Source organism: Glycine soja, chromosome 13 (genome assembly GCF_004193775.1).
Source record: "Glycine soja cultivar W05 chromosome 13, ASM419377v2, whole genome shotgun sequence".
In the NCBI taxonomy this organism is placed as follows: domain Eukaryota; kingdom Viridiplantae; phylum Streptophyta; class Magnoliopsida; order Fabales; family Fabaceae; genus Glycine; species Glycine soja.
Window position 1 is genome coordinate 26,038,578 of NC_041014.1, and position 6,000 is coordinate 26,044,577.

A 6,000-nucleotide genomic window follows, 5' to 3' on the forward strand; every position below is an offset into this window, starting at 1 on the left:
ATAGCCTTTTCTTGTTTGCGAGTGCATGTGGTTACTTTTTGCATTCCTTGAGCATATTACTACCTTGTAATGTGCAGTAACCATATAACATGTGTTGGGTTGACCAGGTGCTGGGTGCTCTATTGTAAATTCTTGGTACTTATGGTACCCTTCTATTCTTATATATAATAAATTCTTTTATCGATTAAAAAAAAAATCGTGTTCATTGTCCAAGGCCAACTCCATCACGTTGCATCCACTACCTTTGACTGATCATGACACTCTCACATAAATATAAGAATGTTTTTAAAATAATATAAATGTAAAATGTAACAAATATCATAATAATTTGAAACTTTATTACTTCTATCCATAAGAGAGTGACAACATTGTCCGTTAAGGATAGATGAGTCTTGAGGATCTCGAAATGACTTAATAGGTTATACGGGACCCACATAAATAGAAACTTGTGGAGGGGCCTTCTCATCCTATATTAACTCCAACACTACAATAGGAAGATCTTGCGGCACAACACGTCTTTGAGTTGAAGTAGAGGCAATTGGCGATCAACACCAATGTAGTACATGCCATGCTTGGGAATTTTCACACTTTTCATATATATATGAACATATATATACCATTTACACAACATGTATTTTACGAAAAGTAGTTTTCAGAACATTTAATTAACAATACTTCAGGAATTAGTTTTATATTAAATTTGTGAAACTAGAAGAAAAAAATTATGACACTCACTAACGGGGATAGAGAGGAGAGTGAGAATTTGAAGGGCAAAACAACAACAAAGGCGAACACAAGGTGCTAAAAGTTAAAAAGGGGGAGGGGGGGAACATATAGAAGAGGGATGGAGAACTAGGAGGGGTGCAAAGTGAAAAAGAAAAGTGATGCTAAGAGGGGAACTCCAAGGGGAGGAAAAAACTTTTTTTTTATTTCTTTTTTAAATAGGGTGAAGGGTATTTTTAAAATAAAATTTTATGAAAAAAATATTAAGGTGTGATGAGAAAGAAAAAGGCGCAAAAAGAAGCACCCCAACATAGATAATTAATAGGAGTAAAAGAATTAAACATGTCAAGCGTAACTAGATAATTTTTATGTTTATCATTTAAATGAAACTATAGAAGTTTGGTATGGATCATACAATGCTTTATCTGTTACCCTCACCCACCTGCACACACAACAAAGGCTTAAAGTGAGTTGACTATATATATTATACAAATCATTCGGTAAAGTTTCAAAAATATCATTTACCTAGCTATCATGATATCTCCCATGGCAACTTTCATCCAAAGTCCCTTTTTATCTCCCTCTTCTCCTTTTTATAAGTATAAATAATGTGCTTCCTGCGACTTTCTTCTTTCTTAGTACCTATCTAATCCACTTTAACTAATTATTTGCCATCTTTTTTTTTAAAATGTAGATCAATCTTTTCTTGTATATAATCATTTTGTTTAACCAATAAGAAAAGTTTTTTAGGTCCATATGTTTAAGCTTTTTTTGTACAATTAAAATCTTATTTTAGGAAGTAGGGCATCTTACAATGTTAATTTTTATTATAAAATTTAAAATTAAATTTTATTCTTTTTAATATTAATTTTATATTGATTTTTTTTATCTATTTGGGGATATAATTTGAAAGTATAAAATAAGGAAGACAAATGAAGAAGCAAAAACGTGAGTTATTGTTACTATTATTCATTGAAAGTCTCATAAAAAAATCAAAATTTTAATAAATATTCTTAAATTTATTCTTTTTTAATATTAATTATTCATTAAATATTTTTTTACATCTCTTTAACATTGCATGAACTGAGAAAAGAGAAAGACAAATGAAGAAGTATTAAAAAAAAGTAAGTTATTGCTTTCTCTTGTCCTCTAGAGTCTTCTAAATTTTATTTTATTTTATATTGAATATATGTTGATTTTTTTTTCTTTTTTAATGTTACATCTTTTAAACATGAAACAAGAAAAATAAATTAAGAAGTGGTGAAAATAGGAGTTATGGTTTCTCTTAATATTTAAAAAGTGGAGATATTAATAAATATACTTAAATTTATTCTTTTTAATATTAGTTATACATTAATATTTTTTTCACATCTATTTAATGTTAGTCTACCATCGTGAAAAGAGGAAGACAAATGAAAAGTGAAGATTTTAAAGAATATTTGTAGATTTTATTTTTTTATATTAAATATGCATTTTTTAATTTTTTTTAACATGACGATTTTTAAGCAGGAAATAAGGAAGACAAATTAAGAAGTGACAAAAAGGTGAGTTATCGTTTCTCTAATTATCCGGATTTTTTTTAAAAGTGAAGATTTTAATAGGTATACTTAAATTTATTTATTCTTAATATTAGTTTTACATGCATTAAATATCTTTCACATCATTTTGACGTTTTTGTTTGAAATCATGAAAAGAAGAAAACAAATGAAGAAGTAACAAAATGAAACTAAGTTATTGTTTTCTCTTGTTATCTAGAGTCTTCTAAAAAGTCAAGATGTTAAAAAATATATGTAATTTTTTTTAATATTAAATATATTGATTTTTTTTATCTTTTTTAATGTTACATCTTTTAAACATAAAATAAAGAAGACAAGTTAAAAAGTGATGAAAACATGAGTTACGGTTTCTCTTATTAGCTATAATTGTTTAAAAAGTAGATATCTTAATAAATATACTTAAATTTATTCTTTTTAATACCAACTATACATTGAATATTTGTTCCCATATGTGAAAAGAGGAAGACAAATGAAAAGTCAAGATTTTAAAGAATATTAGTAGGTTTTTTTATATTAAATATATATTGTTTTTTTAAATCTTTTTTAACATTAAATTTTTTAAGCATGAAATAAGAAAGACAAAAATGTGAGTCGTCATTTATTTGATTATCCATTTTTTTTAAATGGAGATTTTAATAAGTATACTTAAATTTATTTATTTTTAATATTAGTTACACATTAAATATTTTTTCACATCACTTTAAAGTTGTGTTTGAAATTGCGAAAAAAGGAAGACAAATGAAGAAGTAACAAAATGAAAGTAAGTTATTGCTTTCTTTTGTCATTTAGTTAGAGTGTTCTAAAAAGTCATGATGTTAAAAAATATATGTAAATTTTATTCTTTTTAATATTAAATATATAATTTTTTTATCTTTTTTAACATTATGTCTTTTAAGCATAAAATAAGAAAGATAAATTAAAAAATAATGAAAACATGAGTTATCATTTCTCTTATTTAAGTTATTACTTTTTCTTGTCATCTAGAGTCTTTTAAAAAGTCAAGATTTTAAAATATATATATATATATATATATATATATATAAATTTTATTCTTTTTAATATTAAATATGTAGTTTTTTTTTTAATTTTACGTCTTTTGAACATAAAATAAGAAAGAAAGAAAAAAATTAAAAAGTGATGAAAACGTAAGTTCTCACTTCTCTTATTATCCAAAATCTTTTTAAAAGTAGAGTTTTTAATAAGAGAAAAATTAAAGTATGAAATTTAGGTTTTTTCATCTACAACTTAATGTGGAGATTGTTAATTACTTTCATACGAAGTGTGGAGGTTAACAATCCTCTACATATTATATATATATATATATATATCAGTTTATCTTATGTTAATTGGTTCTTATAATGTCATATCATAATTAAACAACTCATATATATTTTGTTTCAATAATATAGTTTAAATAACTCTTAAATTATCTCCTTAAATAATTTTTGAAATGATAAGAAAATATTTTTTTTTACTCATAAATAACTGTTGCTTATATAAATAATCATAACTTAGTTTTAAGTCATCCAATATGACACGTAGATCATTTCCCATATTAAAAAAAATTAATCAACAATATCTAAAAATAAACAACTCAGCAGTGAGGGTTAAAGATACTCTTGGATTACCTCAAGTGACCGGAACAACTGATATTTCATGTTTTCCTCTCAATTGATTTTTCTTTTTGGTGAATTACTCTCAATTAGTTTAGTGCCTATTTGGCTCCACTTAGAAAAAAAAGTTAGTAGAATTTATGATTGAGACTAATTTTGTACACACATGCATCTCAGTTTAGGATAAAATTATTTTGATCAAAATCAGTTGTACTTAATTTAATGTATATAGATACACCCACAACATAGTCTGAAAATCACAGGTGATTTCTGCCAAGTGCATGCAAAATTGTTGAAAAAAATATCATATAATTAATTACGACTTTATATTAAAGAAACTTAGACTAGATTTGATTCAGAAAATACTTTCTCCTAATGAAAATGACCTAATTCAAAATATTCAAGTGAAGTATACACACATCTCAGTTATATAAAAAAGAAGACTATTTGTCCTAATCTACCGTGCATATCCCCCTACGGGCTAAGACATTTATGGCATGTGAAAATGTTCTAAAGTATTCAAAAGATTTTAGTATGTAATTATGTCCATGCCAACCTGTCATTCATCCATTGAGTTGTTAATGATGTATTGGAATGTTTTACCATATTCGGAAAATCTCGAAATGTAATTGTGTGGATGATAGTTTCTAGGCATGTCTGGTAGTTGGATTGGGCTTTAACCGAACAAAACAACGATTGGCCTTGGTTGGGAGGGGTTATGTACAGAGATCGAAATAAGATTGGATCCGTAGGGTACAAGATCAAAATTTGAACGTAACTGAAAAGAAGCTGAAATTACTTTGGGACCCGCTTTCCCTTGTAATTGACTAATAACTAGTAACGAATATGGTTCGTGTTCTGAATCAGTTTCAACCAATAGCTAGTGTAGAAATTTGTAATTAACGTTGTCGTTGATATCACTGACGTATGAATTGAATATCATCAGCTAGCATGTCGCTTACTAACGAACACTGAAACCTTACACGATAATAATTTTTTGAAGATATATTATTGAAGAGGAAAAAAATAGGAAAAAGAAAAGAAAAGGACAAACAAATGGTCCAACCTTAAAAATAAAAATAGAAAAGCAAATATGCGAGTTATCTTCTGCTGAGCAAGGAAAATGAAGTTAGAAAACATGAAGCACTAAAACACTAATCTATCTCTCCGTACGAAGGGATAATATATGCTCCTTGTTTGCTAAGATGTATTGCAGAACACGTTTACAACACTACATAGTGGGGGCCTTCTTTATATGCTCCATGTGATAAGCACATGGCAGTAGTTTGTGCCATATGTCCAATAAAATCATATGATATTAATTTATACCAAAGAACTAAAAAATAAAACAACAAATCTCGTGCTATGGAGTAAATGAATAATGATGTAAGATGCGAAGACTCTAGCAAAAAAACATGACTAGAGTCAAATTTACCTATAACCGACAACAACAACAATACACTATGGCCAAAGGCCTATTCAAACGTACATTTATTAGATAACATATGTAGTCTATAGTAACCATGATCAGACTCGTAGAGATAGTTTGCAGCTGAAATCATCACATCACAAACAAGGATTACAAAACACGACAAAACTTACATACAGTTCTTATAGTGTTTTTGGTGTCATTTTTCTATCAAAATCAGAGTTTTACCTCGATAATCTGGGTGCCACCAAGGTAAAACTCCAATTTTGATTAGAAAGCAACACCAACATCTAAGAAACTGCATCTAAATTTTGTTGTACAAGAAAAGAACTAGAAGAGAGTACGGTACATATAAAAGGGGTGTTGCCATTCTGAGAGGTCCCTCAAGAGCCCAAATCACAGTGTGTGAAGTGAGGTGGAGGAGTTGAAAAATGCCAAAGGATTGAAGTTGCCCTTTCCAAGAGAAACCGCCCTCAAGAAGGAGCGTTTTAGCATAGCCTTGAAAGAAAAGGAGCATGGAAAGATAAGGAGGATACCATTATAGCCACACCAAAACACACCATCCACAACATGTCCACCACCCCCACATGCCAAATTGGTTAAGGAAGTTTGGTGGCATGGGGCAAGGGGGGGGGGGGGGGGGGGGGGTGGGCTAATGAGAAAGCTTTCAAAAGGGGTG